Raw genomic sequence first — 20690 nt, forward strand, 5'->3', positions numbered from 1 at the left:
CCGGGACTGGTGGGAGACTCGGGCCCTTCCGCCGCCATCCTCCTCGCGGCCGCCGACCTGAGCGTCTCTGCCTGGGGCCTCCCCTCTGCCCATCGCCGCCGCTCCCGCTAGGCCGTACTGCAGCTGTGCCGCTGAAGGACCCAGATGAGATGGGCAGCCTGGCATGGCCTATGAATTGCTGAGGAGCCTTGAGAGGACAGCGAGGAAAGCAGTTCAGAGAGAGGAGGGAGAGGAGGAGGCACAGGCAGGTGTTCCAAGAACTACAAGGGAAGGACCGCAAGCACTTCTCCCATAGATTTGTAGTGGTAGACTAGCATAGATGGGTCTGATCTGCAGGTTTACTTCAGGCGCTATTCCCCCCCCTCCTCCCACCCCGCCTGATGGAACCGAGAGCTGCAGATGGAGCACGAGAGAAAAGATACAGAACCGCAGCAGCATCTTCGTAGCTTGGACTTCGTTTTGCACGAAAAGTGGTTGCTGCTTGTAGTTATTTAATTGCAGTGTTTCATCGGCTGGTGTCTTGAGCAGCAACTTCTGGAAACGAAGGGCTAAAAACCGGCGCTGCTCTCCAAAATTACCTGGTCCCTTTTAACTGGTTGACTAAAATCCCTTATTTTGGCTGCTAGTCCCTTATTTTCAAGGCTGCTGGCCCCTTATTTTCAAATCTGTAAGTTGACAGCTATGGTGATGTGACTCTGATTGATGCTTGTATCTACTGAAGGTGCAAAGGCACAATTCAAACACAACAGCCATATGTGCTGGGCCCAAATACAGGAGTTTTAACATTCCCTGTATCCTGTTACCGGTAACATTTCTGAACTAGCTCCCTAGTCTTTTTGCAAGCAGGCGATAGTTTAATTAATATATCACAATGGACGACCCCCTCAAAAAAGGGGGGAAAAATCAAGCTAACACCTTCAAGGTGCTAATGAGAGCTATCCAAACGTAAATTAGGAGTAAAATACCATAGCACATTTAATAGAAGCATCAAATCATAAGAGTTGGAAGGGACCCTGAGGATCATCTGGTCTGACCCAATACAGAGATCGAACCTGCAATCTTGGCGTTATTGACACCATGCTACCCCCAACTGAGCTGGGGATAATTTTTTTGTGCGTGTTTTAATCATCGCAGCTCATTTTGGGAATTCCGGCTGCGAAATGCAAAGCCTCATTAATCCGTCGTCGCGGCAAAGCCACCTTTTAATAAAGCCAACATTTCCTTGCTTGTTTTAATTTTAAAAAAGTGGTGCTTTTCAAGTGGTAGAGAAATACAGTGGGAATTTTCAACCAAGGCAGATTAGCGATTGCAGCACATTTTCAGTGTGACCACAATACAGCACCTCGTGGAAAGAAATGGGTTTAGAGTCAACTTAACAATTGTGCCAATAGCCTGAAACCAGCTGGCAGGGACACTGAGCTGCCACTTTGAGGAAAAGGTATTTCTGTATTCTTTAAGCATTCTTTAAGATGCTTCTTAAAATTATACATACAGACTTTATTTTCATTCAAAAAGAGTTGAGCACCCGGGTTCATAATTTTGGGCGTAGCCTTAGCACAGCATGAGCAGGGTGAAAATTTATCTCAGTGCATCAAATGCCAACCTGCAAAACCAGTTCACCTACTGTCCTGCAGTTCTCTTCTCCCTCTGCCACACATGTGATGAATTTTATTCTGCGTCAAAGAGAAGAGTGCAATAGTTCTTCCTTGGTGTGTGATTTATTCAGGTATTCAGCAGCAGCTGGTTTCACTAAGGGCAGGTGAGGTAGTAACCCACATTGAAGCAGCATTATGTGCTATCATAATGCTGTTTCAGCCAGCACTGTAACATGAATATCAGGTATTGTAGTCTTGCTGACTGTACCAGACCTTGCTAATAAGACACACCTATTGAATTAACTCCTTTTAAACACCAATTGGATTAACTCCTTTTAAACAAATGCCAGTCCCTACTGCTGGGGGGGGGGGAAGCCTACCCCTTCCACGACTGCTGGTTCCCATGCTATTTGACACGATTTGGGGAATACCTGCTGCTCCAAGTATGTGCAGTCACTAGTTGTGACAACAGGTAAGAGCAGGGGTCGGCAAGGTTTATTTTGCCTGGGCTGGATTGGTCCTGCGGAGTTCCCTCTGTGGGCCGGATCATGCGCGTGCCCACAATTTCCAGCAACTCGGTTCAGGGGCGACTCGTGGGCCGGTCAAACAACCTCCACAGGCCACTTCTGGCCCATGGGCCTTAGGTTGCTGGCCCCTGGATAAGCAACAACAAACCTATGGTCACGTAAAGCATACTCAATAAACACATGAGACATAACTACGCAGCTACTACTATGCCATAAGATCCACTGTCCCGTAATATCACATGAGCTTTAACTACTGATGAAGCCCAGGACGGCGAAACGAGGCCAATATTCCGGAAATCCTTGTCTCAGACTTTGTGGAACTGTAACAACCTTTCATGTGGATGGTTTGGACTTTATGAACAGACAGGTGGAATGGACACCATTACATGGATGGACCTTATGCATGAACTGACTAGAATGATCTGATCCACTGGGTCTTCTGCTTTGTTGAACTTTATGAGTTACTTCTGTTGAAATTTACAATTTGATACTATGAATAATATCTTATTTATCGAAGAACACAGCTGGTTACGTCTCATGTGTTTATTGACCCCTGGATAAGAGCTTAATGGCCACATAGATTTGGCTTGCATTCAAACATCTGTTGAGTCCATGAGATGCACGGACAGGTACTCCCCCCACCCTCCAAAGTTAGGAACGTCAAATGATTCCCAGGGCTGAGTCCCAATGGAAAATGGTAGAGACTTCTGTAAATATCCCTTGCCTTCTCTCAATGGATGCATCTGATGCTATCCGACACGTCTCCATGTACGACCATCAATATGGTTAAAGCTCTGGCTGCTAATACTGCCATCTTTGTCCCCATTTTGAGAGTCAGTGTTTCCGACTGCTCCTGAAAACCCCATAATCCACCCATAACAGATGTTAAGCTATCCTGATATCCTGGATCCCCCCTTGGATCTTAATTAACTTTTGGACGGATCCCATTTGGCCCCAGGTATTTGCTATGTCTTCCATTTGCCAGTAAAGTCCAGCAGTTCACCCCCTATCACCCCTATTTGCCCCAGCAGCTCAAAACACCCTTTTCTTAAGAAGTCAGTTGAACGGTATCTGCACAACATCAGAGCCTAGGGGAAAAGGTTTTTTGCAATCTTGTTAGCTCAAATCCAAATAAAACATGTCACTGGTTAAATGTGGGTCCACCACTGATTACCTTTGATGGATTTACTTCCCAATGTGTATTCCTGTACCCCACTCTAATTTTCAATAAACGGTACTTTAAATACAGAGGTTATACTTCAATAATTATGACAGAATAGAATAGGTAATACTGTATCTATACGTGCGTAAACAACTCGTTTTATGAACCACATTATTCAAGCATGAAGGCCAGGATCAAGACTGCAGTGTTCTCAATTTTTGTTGTTAAAACAGCAGCCTTTCCAATACCATATGCTAAGCGTTCAGAGTCAGAAATACCAGCAGAAATGTGCAAGCCATTGAGCTCACTTCAAGCTGATGTTGGGTCACCGGCAGTTTGGAGCTTTCCCTACGGCTGCAATAACATTACCCCCTGAAAGCCATGGTTAGCCATGGTTTATTCAACAAACCACAGATCAAAGAAGTGTTGGCTTGTTTCTCCAAATCTTGGTTGGTTTTCTAGCTGCTCATGTCTTTGGAGCTTGGTAGATGTCTGGGGTGGAATGCTCAAACAAACAAGTCAAGGAAGGTTACAGGATTCAGACATAATGCCAAACCATCATTAAAATAAGCCATGGTCCATAAGCTAAGCCAAAAACAAACCATGGCTTCACGTTAAAAGAGTACCTCCTTCCCTACAGACCCTATGGTGTTAACATAAGCCCCTCTTTGTGGTTCCACTATACTCAAGTTTGGGGATGGCAATCTGGGGGAAGGTATTTCTGTGGCAGCCCAGAAGAGGATATTCATTGTGAAATTCCCTCTTCCAAGAGTCATGTATCTGGTACCTTATCATATGCTGAAGAAAACACCTCTTTGCCCTGGCCTTTGACTCCAGAGAGTGTTATTTTTAGGACCCATTGTATTCTTTTGATTAAAAATCAAGTAAAACAATTTACAATCTAGTATTTTCATGTTGTTGTAAATCACCCTGGGACCTTGAAGTGAAGGGCAGGTAAGATCTTGAACATATTATAATAACAAATTTGTTGGGAGAAAACAAACCATCGTTGCTGGGCTGGGCTCATACATTTAAACAACCTGTGGTTAGGCAAAACCAGCCATAATTTAGACCTGTATGAAAATGAAACCCTCATCTGCCTTAGGTGTTGTCCTGCATCTGTTAGTAGTGTTTTCAATGCATTTTCTTAATTCCCCCCCCCCAATAAATTGATTCAATTCTAGTGTATATAGTGTTTCTAAATATTGTGCATTTAGAATAGAATGGAATAAACATAATATTGTAAGGCAAAATGTTTTGGCTTTGTTTTTTAAGTAAAGCAGCGCTTCAGCATTGTGTTCTAATGTGTGATTGCAGACTGACATCTCTAACCAGTACTTATCACTGTATGTTCTTAATGCAACTGCTAGGTCACATACATCATTTTCTGCAACTGGTAGTTTAAGTAATGGAATCCAACTGAGACCAAAAAAAATATATATATATACAAGAAAGTAAGAAAATTTTGACTGAAAGATTGCAGATGTGCCCTCCCCAATTCTTATTTAATGTAACCCCGTGCACTTGCTATACTTCTGCATATTCTTAAAAGTACTTTTCCACCAGAAATCTTCACTGCACTCTAAAGAGAAAATAGGGTAATTCAACTCACTCTAAAAATTGCAAATAAGAGGTTTAATTTCAGAAACTGAGTTCACCATTTATAAATACACTAAAACATAGTAAATGCAAAAATTAGGCAGAGGTACAGTATTTTAACAAAACTACATCTTTTCTAAAGGTCATAGTCAATTCATTTCCCCTAAAGAATTTCATCAATGCACAAAAAATGGGGAGACAAATCTCAATATTAAAAAAAAGTTGAGACCATACTGTTTACAATTAAAATGCTGGCTATTCTTACCTCAGTTCGAGGTTTAAAGGGTTCTACAATATTTTATTTGCCTGATGGACACTGTCAATTATGGGTCAGATCTACTATATAATGTTCTAGGCAGGGCACCAAACTGTAAGGGTTATATTCATAGAGAATCATATTCTTTTAACAGGAATGCAAGAGGATGCCATGCACATTTTTCAATTACATGGGAAACCAAGACTTAATTTTTACACCAAGAAGTATCGGATGTCTTGTTGCACTCAATTTTTAAAGGCTTTAGCATAATACCTACTCTTTATATTTTACCTTTCAATAAACAGTATTAAATAACAAACATTAATTGGAAAAAATTGAAAATAAACATCCCAAAGACCTTATAAATACTCAAGCTCTAATTCAGTTACAGTGTAAAAAAAAACCTGAATAGGGACCACTGAATGGCAAGATTATAGATTACTGTATAACTGATGTTCCGTAATACCTCTAAATTTAATTTAGTCAAATACTAATTCAATAGCCACCCTTAGTACACATACATCACACTTGAATATCATCATTACCCTTTAAGTACATTAGGCCTGCAGTTAAAACCTGCTAAATAGAAAGATGGCTTCAATTCCACCTTTATGTACAGCTTTCTTCTGACAGCTACAAAATGTTTTGTGTAATTAAAGCAAATTTCAACTAATATACAGTACCTGGTTTATGGTTTTTACATAATTGAATAAAAAACTACATAATAGAACTGTTTACATCTTTTTCTTTGCCATTCTATTCAAACTGTTTTAAAACTTCATTTACAATTCTCAATTAAAACCAACATAATTTTGTATTATCAGGACAAAGACATGTCTAAATTCTAATGTGAACTTAAAAAAACCACATATATACAATATCTGGCCTGAAGGACTATTAATAAGGCACATGTAGACATATAGAAAGCTTAAAAATAAAACTAGAATTTGGAACTACAGTCACTGATTAAGATGTCATACATGGCCCCTTCTGGAGCAATTTAACAATCCAAGTTACAAATACAGTAATTACCCAGTGAGCAACAATTTTTTTAGACTGGCAGCTTGTTCAATACTGGAAGTATATCAAAGGAAGATTTACTTTCAAAAATATAAGTTTCTCAAAGTGTTCCATTGCTAGCCTTGACTGACTAAAGCTGTTTTCATTGGATGTACTGAACAATCTCTCGGATGGGACAATGCTTGGAGGACAACCGAGGAATCGAACTGCTAACTTCGACAGTACTGGCCAAGATGATTTCTTAAAGTTCCAGTAAGTTAGGGGATCACAGTTATGCTCAAGTACTTCTTCCTCCAAGTACAAAAGCACCATCTCTTCTGGCAACTTGGCCTTTTCTTTTGGAGCTTTTGCTTTTTTCATGTCTTCCATAAGTGACCAAAGATTATTGTCCCCGTAAGAGTTTTTAGATGATGAACCTGTACCATTGGAAACAGGTTTCTCATCATCTGAGGTAGCGTTTAGTATTTCCAGCTCCCTGATTAAGTCCTGTTTATACTGCTCCGCCTCCTCTTCGGTGAATAAGGAAGCTTTATAACGAGGGTCCAAAAGTGTAGCAAAAATATACCGTGGATCATGAAGTGTGGAGGACAGTCTACTCACCATAGCTTCCTTTAAGGACTTTAGCATGGTATCGATGCCCATCGTTTCTTCAAACAGCAGCTCAATTTTCCGGTTGAGTATATGAATCATTGGAATTACTTGACTTAGAGTGGACATGTGTGTACTCATCTCTCGGCTTGCCACTTCAAACGGTTTAAGTGCGTGACAGACAGACTGCATTACTTTCCACTGATCACAGCTTATTAACTCCCTGAAGCTGCACTCTACGGACATTTCATCAATTGCTCTTTTCTGTTCAATTAGGCGTTCAAGCATATGGAAGGACGTGTTCCACTTTGATGGAACGTCTTGGATCAGCTGGTGCTGCGGCAAGTGATACTCCTTCTGCAGATCTGCCAGTTTCTCCCTTGCTTTTGCTGACCGATGAACTCGTTCACAGATCTTTCTTGCAATACTAAGCAGGTTCTGAACCATTCTCTGGCTTTTAATAGCTTCGGTTACTATGAGGTTAACCGTGTGACCAAAGCACTGCACACTTGAATGCTCCCCTTCATTTAAAGTCTTTCCAATAGTCTGATTATCTGTAACAGTAATCCCAACCTGAAGCCCAATCGATGCGATCCAGGCTTCCCACCAATATTCTAGCTGCTTCTGAATGCTGATGCCGTTGTAGTCACAATCAATCTGCGATACATTTAAAAGAGCGGAGCAATGGTAATCTTCACACTGTGGTCGAACCCTAGACTCAAACGTTACCCAGTGAGCAGTAAGGGTAAGATATTCTCGAGTTTGGTTGCTCATCCATATTCCCGATGTAAAATGGACTACTCCGCTTTCAGCTTCTTTCAGATGTGAAACGATTATTTCTTTTACGCTATCATACATATCAGGAATTGCAGTACGAGAAAAATAAGATGGCGAAGGCAACGAATACTGAGGCTGCAAGAATTCAAGCAATCGATTAAAGCCAATATTGTCTACAAAAGAATATGGCTGAAGGTCAAGTGCAATCATTTCTGCTACAAGACTGGTGATTTTTTTGGCAACAGGGTGAGTGTCAGAAAACTTGTCATTGGTTTCATCGAAAGATGACGACCCCAACAGATCTGTGCTCAGTGGCACGTGACTATTTGCAGAAGAGGACAATACTGGCTCGGAGGCATCTGGTTTGAGGACATTGTTATGAAACCGTTGTAAATGTCTTAAAAGGCAACTTGTACCTAGATTGGTTGGCTTTTTCCCTCGACTTATTGTACGTCCACAGTGCATACATATTACTTTAGTTGAATCAGCAGAACAAATTGAAAAATGATTCCACAGTTTTGAGGTCTTTTTGCTACTGACAGGAAATATGACTTGTCTCTCATTAGAAACCATTGTGGGTAAGTCAGTCAATTTTGACGATGAGCATTCTGCAGAAGCCAAGGTAGCATAAGGAGAATTTGCTAAACTCACATCTATAAAGCTCTTCTGGATCCCGACGACTTCAGGGTGACGTCTGTATAAATGTCTCGTCAAACAACTTGTGCCTACATCACCCTTTTTCCCGCGATTTATAATGCAATTGCAGTGTCTACACACAACTTTCAGACTGTCGCCTGGAGACAAAGAAAAATGATGCCATACCTCAGACTTCAGCTTTCGCATCATTCGTTTATTCTGATGAAAAACAGAGCCGTGTTCAAATATCAAAGGGCTTTTTTCAGGGGAAGAAACTAAAGAAGCTTCACCTATATCTTCAGATGACGACAACAACGAGGAGTCCTCCATAAGTGTATCCCCCAAAGGAAGAGAAGAATTGTTTTCTTCTGCCATTCTGTCCGGAGAAGAGCATATAGATGTTGGTTCCTTAGCTACTTTTGTAGGAGATGACCCAGAGTTTGGATCGCCATCTGAAGGCAGTATGGGTTGCAACAAAGTTGGAGAAGCAGAGTACAGAGGAGGTATGCTTGAACCACCTCCATTCTCTTGTAGAACAATAGAACGATGGGCTCTCCACATGTGTCGTATTAAGCAACTGGTTCCAAGATCTTTCCCATTCTTTCCTCTACTGAATTCATTCATACAGTGGATGCAAACAGCTTTTGAATTATCTAAAGGAGACAAATAGAAATGTTTCCAGACGGCAGACCTTCTTCTGGACCCAGATGTGCTCTTAGGAACCTGGACCGTTTTCTCTGCTACATTTTCCACCGTTTCTTCTTGGTTGTTGGGAAAGGGTTGACACAATCCACCACTGCCTTCTTTATTGCTCTTTTCAGGATGTAACATGTCTGAAGGCATCTCTTCAGTAGAAACTACGGGAACAGACTCCTCAGTTATTTGATCTGGGGATGGAATCTTGGAAACGGTTTTCTTAACTAATTTTATGGGAGCAAGCACACTAGTTAAATCTCCAACATCGGCAGGCTGTGGCGGGATTAATAATGTAGGTGAAGAAAAGGAAGAGATAGACGCTATATTTCCATTTTCCTGAATGAGCACAGTGGGATGAGCTCTCCTCACATGCCTCATGAGACAACTTGTACTTAGGTCTTTTTCATTTTTGCCCCTGCTAAATTCTTTCATACAGTACATACATATTGCTTTAGTGCTGTCTCTAGGAGATATGAAGAAATGGTTCCAAGCAGGAGACTTTTTTCGGGAACTTATATTTCTGCTTGAAAGAAGGCTCTGTGTGACAGCTTCCATTGCTACATCATAAAGGGTGCTGCTGTACTGGGAAAAGAGAGATCCATAATCATCTTCATTTTCTGCAGAGATATATTTGCCTGAATTGTTATGGATGAAATTCTTTTCTCTATCGTCTTGTTCATCACTGCTATCTGTCTGTCTCAAGTCCTCTTGCTCAGTTTTTATATCTATTGTTTCTAAAGCAAAATTACTATCATCTTCTGGTTCCACTTTTAAACTGTTGATTTTATCCATCATAAAATTATCATCAATTTGTGGAGAATCTGACCTATTTGTATCCATGATTGACCTCAGTTATTTCTGCTGCTTCTTCATAACTTAGTGAATTCTTAGAATTGGGTTTAAATTGTATCTCTTAAGTCATACAAAAGGAAGGATGTGGAACATAAGTTTGTATTTGTAGTTTGATAAGAAATGTTTATCACACAAACTTATGAAAGAGCATGTGGTTTAATGCACATAATCTCATTTCTCCCCCGGAATCATGAGATTTCCAGGTCATGTATTATTTTTGATGAGCGATGCTGCAAACTGCTTCATGTTATGGGAAAAAACCTAATGAGAGGATCATTAGAATCATGTTGAGTTTCTTCCTCTAAAAATCATATATTCTTTTCAAATTTCAATCCGCTCACATCTAGGGAAAAAAAGAAAATGCGTAACTGCATCAATTCAACTGAGCTTACTTCATATGCTTAAAATGAATGATTACTTATTTACCTCCTCGTTTTGCCATTAAACATCACTGCTCTAATAAATTAAGAGAAAAGAGCACACACACATTTCAGAAGAAACTTAATTCCACAAAATCTCTGTATGCAGAGTATATCTGAAAATAAATGAAAGTATATGTAACAGCCAGAACCCAAACAACTAGTTCAGATGAATCCAAGAGCTTAATCATGTCAGATATGAACCGTTATCAACCCTGCCTTTTTGGTGAACACTCTTTTAACATTTCACAAGCTACAGTCCTGTTCAAAAGCATTTTGGCATACATTATATATGGAAACTTTGAGAAAGAAAGGTGAAAAACACCCTAGTCAAAGTTTTTTTTTGGTCTCAGCCATTATTTGTCTGTCACCCAATTAACAGTCTCTACTTAAAACTATCTAAGCTTAAATGTTGTAGAAAAAATAAGCAAGAACTCTTATTCAACACATAACTCAAAACCATGATGAGTGAGAAGCAGAATAGGCTTATGACATACAGGTGTCAGATAAACTCTTTGAAAAATCTACATGTCAGCTGAACAAAGGGAATTACACCAGGCGATTGTTGTATGTTTTGTTACTTACACTGTTATCTTATTTTTTATTTTTTTTTGTCTGTGTGGGAAGGAATGGAGAAATAGGTGGAGTCACTTTGCGGTTGCTGTACAGATAATCCATCTATTTCCCTCTTCTCTCCCATCCAAAATTTATTTATTATTCGTTACATATATCTTCCCCTTCTTCAGTAGGGCACAAGGAAGAATACGAGGATTTCCAAGCATTCTCCCATTCAGGCCCAGATCATTTTAGATTCAGTAAATTTGTCTTTGTACAGGCCTTTGTACAGTTAAAAATTGATCAGTCTAAGTCACAGAAAGCTGGCTGCTAAGTTATGCTACCATTCCCACTTTCATTACTTCCGCCATTGCTCTCACTCCATAATTTAAGGTGATAGAAACAGCCCTAACTCTTGCTTCCCCTTTAGTAAGTTCTTGAGGGAGGCATGTGTGCGAATGGACACGGCATGTTAATTTGGTGCTAAGACTACATTGGCCATCTAGTTTACAGTTTCCCTGCTATAATACTCAGGATTCTCTCTATCTAAGCAGAGACATGGGCACTAACATAGCAACTTGGTTTATTCTAATAAAATAAGGCAAACAGACAGGAAACAAAAGAGGATAAGCACCACAGGAAAGGGGGGGGGGGCTTTTCATGTGCTGTATTTTAGTCTAGTTCCACAAGCTTAACCCTAAAGCTGTAGGATATGTCTTTGGACTATGGTCTACTCTGTGGGGTTTTTTTAACTGAATCTCTCAAAGATTCCAGAATTTCTATCCATTTAATATGAAAACAGTCTAATTTCCATGCCGAAACTATCACTCATGGGAGTGTATTCCATTGCTACTAGTCCATAGCAACTATCAAAAAGGAATGACATTCATGCTGACTCAACTGTTAATTTCAATATTAACTGAAATGAGTAGGTGTTAGATCTTATAATAAAAATACTTAAAAACAACATTTAATGAGGTTTTTATTAGCCACAAAACATTCACCATTTGTCTTTGAGGCTAAATTGGCAAGACAGATATATTCCTATCAAATCTTCCCTCTCTTAAGTTTGTTTTCATTGAGATATCAGCTATGAATTAACATATTTAATTAAGAGGGTTGTTTCCCCTTAATATTCCCCTTTTCTTCATACGTAGTTTTAAGTTCTGAATAGCAGAGTTGGTAAAATATGCATCTTCTTTAAAGAAGGTTCCAATACTTAATTGTTGTGATAAATCCAGGAGTTGTTCAATTCCACTCTCAACCACTTCAAACAATGATATTTGTAAAGTCTACATTATACTTATTATTGAGAAAAGTGAAATCAGCAGAGCTATCCATAATTACCCTAGAGGACAATTTAGAGACAGGAACACATGAAAATGCCAGACTGCCCATGTCATGGTTTACACTGCAACTGAGCAGTCTCCACCTTCAAGATTTTTTGCCAAGTCAGTCTGCTTTCTAGCAGCCCGGCATGATTTAAATGTAAATCATGTTACATTTAAGCCAAAATCCCTAGCTTCTTATATTTCATTTCATCTACTTTCTCATAATGCTGACTCCCATAGAATTTAGCGTGCATGGAGGGTAAAGAGTGGTGGCTCAGAGCAGGCAGGTACTCACTACTAAAGGAGGAAACTGCAGAATTCTTTCCCCTCAACAAGCAAGAGGCTAAGATAAGACCAATAAAAACCACTAAATTGCAATTTCCTAAATGTATCCCTTTTTATTTAAAACAAAAGTTTCAATTTACCTCCCAAATTTGTAGTAATCTGAAAATGTTTGGTGCATTTTGTAATTTTTCACCTACCTTGTAGGTTTCATCCTTCTCATTAAGCCCATGTGGATAGACAAACTTGAATTTTTCAGTTTCTTTGATTTATTGAAGAAAGATGTCCACATTCTCTGAAACCCTGTACAAAGACAAATAACACTCATTTTATATTTTCCTCATTATTCTGCATTAACTACTTTTGAGTTTGTTTAATGATTTTTTTTAAATCCAGGCATCATTCTCTTAGTAATGATAGTATGATCCAATTAAGACCTAATGACAAACCTCTTCCTTCATGTGCATTGAATGAGGTTCAAAACTTTGAAACTTCCAGTTTCATCTGAGCACAAACTAATTTCCCATCATTGAACAAAACATTAAAATGTGGTTTGTTTTGCAAATTGCACCTGAAGTATTAAAATTCCCCACCCCCCTGGTACAGGTAAACGGAGAAGGGAACACAGAGGCCTATTGTACTGCACTCTCTTCACAACAAGCCATGGTTGATTGCAGCGTCTAAACTATGCATCACTCAAATTATTAGCAATTACAGTGGTGCCCCGCAAGACGAATGCCTCGCAAGACGAAAAACCCGCTAGACGAAAGGGTTTTCCGTTTTTCGATGCGCTTCGCAAGACGAAAACGTCTTGCGAGTCTTGCGATTTGTTTCGCTCCCCCCCTTTTCTAAGCCGCTAAGCCGCTAATAGCCTTTTAGCTGCTAAGCCGCTAAGCCTTTAATAGCCGCTAAACCGCTAATAGCGCTAATCCGCTAATAGGGTTGCTTCGCAAGACGAAAAAACCGCTAGACGAAGAGACTCGCGGAACAGATTATTTTCGTTTTGCAAGGCACCACTGTATTTGAATTCAAAAACTGAGCAATTTAATTACCTTCAAGTTAAGAAAGAAGCTCCAACTGAAATGGTGAAGCATTTAGAAACTACCTAATATAGTTGGACGTCAAAGTATCACTGCAACACTGGCACACCAAAAATTCTTTAAGAACCATGCTGAATTATTAGTAGCACAGCAGCTTCACTTCCATTGCAACTTATTCAGATAATTAACTTTCATGGAAAATTTGACAAAAGGATTTAAAGCAGCCTGCTAGCAACTCAATGCTTTGATTACATCATTCTTCTCTTGATGTTAATCTGCTCAAGTCCATTTTAAAATGCTGGCGTTGATTTTTAAAAAATACTTTAGGCACTGGATATTTAAGACCATCTCTCCCCTATGAACCCACTCACATTATTTAGAGCCCCTGCTCTATTTCCCACTATTTCTTGAAGAACAAGCAGGTGGATAAATAAGAAAAGCACCCACAGTGATGACACCTGGTTTATGAAATTCTTCGCTTCAGAATATCCAGCCACTGTTCTTCCTCTCTGTCTTTAGAAACCAGACTAGACACTTATTTCCACATGCCTTTGTCCTCTGTGGTGATAGGCAGATTGGTTCTCTTATTGGGATTTGTTTCTGGTTTTGCTGCTTTTGTATTTGAATGATGCTGTTAGAAGTTTTATTTCTAGTGATACTATGTATTATTACTTGTTTTTATCAGCAATATCCCCTTTGAGAGCTGCACATATGGGAAGGCTGGATACATTTTTTAAAAACAATAATAATTTCACGTGGGAAATGTAGCAAGTCAATGAAAATAAATATGGTTGACAGGGCACTCACCTATTTGGCCTATTGTCTTCCCCTGGCTTCATTTCAGAGACAATCTCCAGATCTGGAGGGGAAGGACAGAGGGAGAAAGAAAAAAAGAGAGACCTAAATCCATGCCCTTTGTTTTTGACCTAAGTGTATAAAAGATACCCACTTTTCTGCATATAGTCACTTCTAATGCATCAAACCTTACTCACATCTTATTTTTGTAACTTTTAATATGCAGCCTTCACCACTGCCATGTCAAGTTACTTGAAATGTATTGATTCAAATGAGATTACTCCAAATATGACTAATGTTGGATATCAAACAAATATAGTATGGGAGCAAGATCCTAGAACAGCACACAACAACTGTCCTGTTTTGTGACAATATTCAATTTAAAAGATCATTTATAAATTAACACAATGAAGCATGAAGCTGCATAGATCCAGAATGGAAACAGGTACACAACTGGAAACCAGAGACTGTTCCAACATGCATTGATTGATTGATTGATTGTAAAGATGGACAGGAAAAGAGCATATATCCTGGGGGCTATATGTCATCGCATAGTTCATAGTTTCTAAACTGGTCAGGATATTTTTGTTTTCAACAAATATTGCACTTCCAAATTTTAAGCACAAGTATATCCAAAGCCTATCTGAAAAGCAACCCATATAACTACTTTGGGTGTGGTTCAAAGACTCTCTCAAGGCAAATCTTTAAAAATGTAGTACAAACACCGACAACTGGGAAACACTGGCCTGCGAGCGCTCCAATTGCAGAACAGCCTTTACCAAAAGTGTCGTGGACTTTGAGAACACTCAAACTCAGGACGCAAGGGAGAAATGTGCTAAGAGGAAGGCACGCTTGGCAAACCCTCACCGTGACTAACTCCCACCCGGAAACCTACGTCCCCACTATGGAAGGACGTGTGGATCCAGAATTGACCTCTACAGTCACTTAAGGACTCACTGGTAAAACCATGTTTATGGAAGACAATCTTACTCAGCTGTGAGTAATCACCAAAGAAGCAGTAGTGGCCTACACAATCCCGTTCTGCAAAAATTACAGGGATCTAAATAAATATTCTTCTTTTAACAGGCAAAATCTAGAAACTACTTGAAGATTAAAATAATGAAATTTGAGTAGATGAGATGATGGTGCTAAAATAGGTGTAAAATATAACAATGCAAAATTATTATTTTTTAATCAACACTTTCTTCAGCCTGTGGTCTCTGTAAATTAAAGGAGAGTGTCTAAGCCCACCACAGATATAACATTACCCAGGGTTTTAGTATAAGTCCATGAGGCAATGGATGAAGGGGCTTTTAGTTGTTTACAACTGCGACTTTTTCTATCAATGTGTGTCAGCCTTGCAAATTAGTACACAAATGTTAGGGTGCAATCCTATATAAGTTTACCTAGAAGGCAGGCCTATTGAACTCAAAAGTGACTTATTTCTGACTAGACATGCACAGGATTGTGCTACTACCCTGCAAATTAATTAATAAATATTAAATAACTAACCTGTGTTTCTATGCTGGCTACAAAGCAGCAACCAATATGGAAACACTAGCCTCTTAGCCGATTAGCAAAAAAAGCTTTCTGCCAAGGGAACTGGTGAAAAAAAGGACAATGATCCAGCTGTCCTCTCCAGCCAGCTGCATTTCCATGTTGGTTTAGGAGGAAGGTGAAAAGGGGATGGATGAAGTGATCCGTTCCTCCTGTCAGCCCACATGAACTTGTTTGCACTGAATTCCTGGTCATCTAGGGCTACAAGACAAGTTGTTACATACAAGGCTGACCTAAGTACATGGATAATCCGCTGAAGTTCCTATTTCGAAAATGTTAACAAATTGTTAACTATATGCAACTCTAATCTGGATGGTTACTCCTCAACACCCTAGTATGCTGTTACTCAGGGTGGAAAAGAGGTCTGTTTTAATTATTCCGAATAGAAAACCAGAGACAGTAGTGGTAATTATTCTGAAATTGCTAACATGGACTCCATCCAGCTGGAGTCACAGAATCATAGAATTGTAGAGCTGGAAGGGGCAAATGGGTCATCTAGTTTATCCCCCTGCAAAGCAGGAATCTTTCCCACAATGTGGGGTTCGAACCCACAACCCTGAGATTAAGGGCTCTTATGCTCTACCAGTCAAGCTAAGATTACAATCCTTTTCACAGTTATTTGCAAGGAAGCTCCATTGAACAAAATGAGACTTACTTTGGGGAGGGGATGCTAAAAATGGGACTTGATTTAGTTACAATTAACTAATTTCACGTTTCAAATTTAGGCTACAATTCTACGTACTCTTAAATGGAAGCAAAGAATATAATAATTATTTTTATACTTGCATTTTTATATTTCATGTATTACAAAAGCTAAAAAATACTAGAAAGCATTCACACATGATGCATATACATTGATGAGCCACAGGACAGAATTCCAACTTCTCACCAAGACTACTCGCAAGGAAGCCATATTTCAATTGCAGCTCCTACTAAAGGAGTCAGCAAACTTTTTCAGCAGGGGGCCGGTCGACTGTCCCTCAGACCTTGTGGGGGGGGGGACTATATTGGGAGGGGGGAGGAATGAACACATTCCTATGCCCCACAAATAACCCAGAGATGCGTTTTAAATAAAAGCACACATTCTACTCATGTAAAAACACGCCAATTCCCAGACAGTCAGTGGGCTGGATTTAGAAGGCGATTGGGCCGAATCCGGCCCCCGGGCCTTAGTTTGCCTACATAAGACAGCTTTTCAGACTTCTATGGTTCTGCTTATGATATTAGAGGAAGGAGCCACCAGATGTTGTTGGACTACAGCTTCCATCTCCCTGGCCAATCAGTGATGCTGGCTGGGATTGATGGGAGTTGGAATCCAACAGCTGTGGGTCCCAGTATATGAGCCATTATACTTTTTTCCTTAACAAATAACACTGGACATCTTTCTAAATCACTTAAATGGGCTGTAATACTTGCACATTAGATATGCATTCAAAAACACAATACAGTATCTGCATAATACAGACATTAGAAACACAGGCATTTAAGTATCCCTTATGAGATGGAAAGAAAGGAGACTTTAATGCTTCACACACATTATACAAAGCACATCAAGCTTGCAAACTTTGCACCCTGTGCAAAAATGCAAAGGATCTGGCATATAAGAAAGGAAAAGGAGAACAATCAGGTTATTCCTCATTTATTTTAATTTATGATTAAAATAGAAAATAGTTTGTAGTTCAAAATACCAAGGTCCTCCCACCACTGTAAATAATTCAGTTTGAGGGACAGTTTATACTAGTCTCTATTTATCAAGCCAAATCATTAAGCAGTTCCACAGCTTGATCAGGAAACAAGTTGAACCTGACTTCTAGACCATAGACTCAAGTCTGGGAGGCTTATTACGAGGCTAAACTCTGCCAGTAGATGAAAATCAAACCAAACACAACTGCTATTGTTACAGATTTTTGTTTTGAATCCCTAAGACCAACAAGTTTAGTAAGAAAGAAATTAGTAAGCAAAGAATTTTTTCTTCCAGCAGTGTTGTTGTTGTTTTTTAACACAAGCTGGATCGATAAGATTCCCTCACCTACTCAATTTCTCTTAGGGCAAGTTTAAATGAAACATGAAGGCTGTAAAAACACTTTCTTGTTATGACTCTCCAAACAGCAAACAAATATTTAAAATGTTCCCTAGTCCACGATCTGGCTGAAACATACACAACTCCAAGCAATTGTTAGTTGGTTGTATGAGATGCAAGATGTTGCATGAAGAAACCTCATGCATTTGGGATGACATATAATAAAAGTTTAAACCGTGGAGCTACCATAGGGAAGTGGTCTATGACAAACTCCATGTGAGGGCTTAAGTGGGGGTTGAATTGTCCCTTAGTGTGCATGTGCATGCATTAAAAACTTGTGTAATGCTGCCAGATCATTGATCCCTAATTCAGTCCATTGATCCACTGCCTATGTTGACAAGCAACCACTCTCCAAGGTCTCAAGCAGAGATCTCTCCCACCCCTGATATCTGAGATACTTGTAACTGGAGATGCCATGGATTGAATTGTAAGGTCAGAATGGCTATTAACACTCTGATTACTCTGCATTAGGGTGATTTAATAAATTACAGGGTCCCTCAACCAACACTTGTGAAGAAGTGCTTAGACCTTAAGAAACTAGTCTCAAACCACAACCCCACAGGCTGAATGCTCTAGGTCTGTGATAACTGCACAGATGCACATATATTTGCTGGAGAGCTGGAAGTGGCCTTAAATTTCCTATCCCTATGGTAGAAACAATCCCTGGAAGTGCCTCCCCCTCTGCCTGGGAAGTTAAGAGGATTAGCCCAATAGAGCTTAGCACCTTTTGCTGCTAGACTCTGCACAAGGATCCCTCATTTGTCACTTGGGGGGGTGGGGGAGAAACTGCTTGCAAACTGGGCAAGGGGGGGGGAGCAAAGCTTGCTGTCAGAAAAGGTGTGTTGTCAGCCCACCTTCTCCTCTTCCAGCAAGTGGAGGATGGAGGAAGAGCACTCTGGGACCACCCATGAAGTGTGGTCTGGGACACCCCCCCAAAAGGAAAAAAACATAGCAGCAAAGAGGACTATTGCATTGGTTCAGTGTGTGTGTGTGCCAACTTGAATAAAATATAGGGGGAGGGGGGCAGCCAGGTAAGCCCCAGCCCATGTAATTGATCCCATGGATCTGGCAGGATAATTGCAATAGCCTGCAGCTTTTTAAGAGTATATATTTAAAGTAGATGAACAAATGAGCAAATTAAGTTCATTTGTATATGCAGAAGACATTAAAAATAAATTTAAGCAACATCAGAAAGAGGGGGAGGGAAGCCAAGCTTTGAAATGTTAAAATGACGGTAAAATTAGTGAAATGTGTAAACCCGAAAAGCATTAAAAAATGAATTGATTCCATGGATCAATCTGAATGGCATTTGAATGGCAATGCCCATCAACTTGGATGTGGGTGTGTGTCTGAAGTATTTTTTTTGTGGGGAAACCGAAGACCCCTATGGATCCATTTGAATGGCAATGCCCATCAACTTGGGTGTGTGTGTGTCTGTCTGTCTTAAATATTTTATCGTGGGGAGGCCGAAGACCCCCATGGATCAAACTGATAAAATTTGGGGTGGGGGTGACATACCCCACGGGCGTTTCCCAGGGGTAAGGAGAACTCAAAGCGGGTGGTGGTGGTTGTTTGGGGGAGGGGAGGGAAAGGTGTGAGAGAGGAACCGAACCGAGGGGCAGACAAAGCCACGCTCCAGGAAGGGACGCGCGGCGGCCCAGCACCTTCGTGGGGGGGGGGGGAGAGAAGCCCTTCCTCATCCGGCACGGGAGGGGGGAGAGAGAGAGAGAGTGGGAGGGCATAAGGCGTTGCTGCTGGGAGGTGGGGGTTGTTCCTCAAGGCCCAGGAATGAATTAAGTGTGTGAATGGAGTTTCTCTCTCTCTTCCCCTCAGGCTCTCCTCACAGACAATAAGGCCGGCGCACGCTTATTTGGAGGGGGGTCGGCCTCTGAAAGGCGCCCCCCCCCCTCCTCGCGCCGTGTCTCTCTCCTGAGGTGGTGGGCCTGGTCCCAGCGGAAGGATTCCGACGGGCCAGGAGGCGTCCCTCGCCGGCCGAAAGGAGTCCGCGCGGGGTTGGGGGTGGGGAGGCTGAGGAGACAGGCGCTTCGCTTCCCCTCACACACACACACATATATATATCTATGTCTACCTAGATACACACGGAGCGCCGGACCCTTCCCTTCGCTCACCTCGTCTTTCTCCCGCGCGGAGCGACTCGACGCGGGCCCGCCTCCCCGGCCGCTTTGTCTCGCCTCGCCCGCTGCCGCCGCGACGCCGACTCCCCTCCTTCCTTCCCTCCCTCCACACACACACACATACACCCGGCTCGGCCGACCACGCCGCGCACTGCGCATGTGCCACGAGCGGCGCGCGGCCGGTGGGGGAGGGAAAGGGGAGGCGGGCGAAGCCGGAGGGGAGCGTCGTCGTCGCGCGCGACGTGGCGCGTCATCGGGAGAGCGACGCGCGCCTCGCCAAGGCGGATAAAATGGCCGCCAACGGGGGGGGGGAGACAGTGAGATCGGAAGTATTTAATGTTTGATGATTTATCGTGTTTTTAATATTCTGTGGGAAGCCGTCCAGAGTGGGGTAATAATAATAATAATAATAATAATAATAATAATAATAATAATAATAATAATAATAATAATAATAATAATAATAATAATAATAATAGACTAATGTATTCTGGCCCAGTTGTAGATGTTGCCTGGGGTGGTGGTGGTGGTTTTCCTCTCTCTCTGCCGTGAGGGTGAGGAGGCCAACCGAAGGGGCCTGAGTGCGAGTTCTGCGCTCCCCCGCCTGAGAGAGGCAGACGGGGTGGGGCGGAAAAGAAGCGCTTCGCCGGCGGCCAGGGCTCCCGGTAGGCATGTTTTCACCCGAGAGTTAATGCCGCTCGACTCAGAGGGTATATAATAATAATAATATTAATAGTAATTATTTATACCCTGCACATCTGGCTAGGTTTCCTCACGCTTTGCGGCTG

At 41.1% G+C, this 20690-nt stretch overlaps 1 long non-coding RNA gene across 1 annotated transcript in view; it reads right to left on the reverse strand.

Annotated features, from left to right (window-relative positions):
• LOC308596618 overlaps positions 1–20041 on the reverse strand; it is a 70111-nt gene extending 50070 nt beyond the window's left edge. Inside the window, exons 1-3 of the long non-coding RNA XR_014012570.1 lie at positions 19897–20041; positions 14143–14194; positions 12492–12598 (exon numbers count right to left, since the gene is read on the reverse strand). This is a non-coding gene — a long non-coding RNA (uncharacterized lncRNA). The remainder of the gene's footprint in view (positions 1–12491; positions 12599–14142; positions 14195–19896) is intronic.
• Between the last annotated feature and the right edge of the window lie 649 nt (positions 20042–20690).

The sequence above is a fragment of the Podarcis bocagei genome (genome assembly GCF_964188305.1).
Source record: "Podarcis bocagei genome assembly, chromosome: 10".
Lineage (NCBI taxonomy): Eukaryota > Metazoa > Chordata > Lepidosauria > Squamata > Lacertidae > Podarcis > Podarcis bocagei.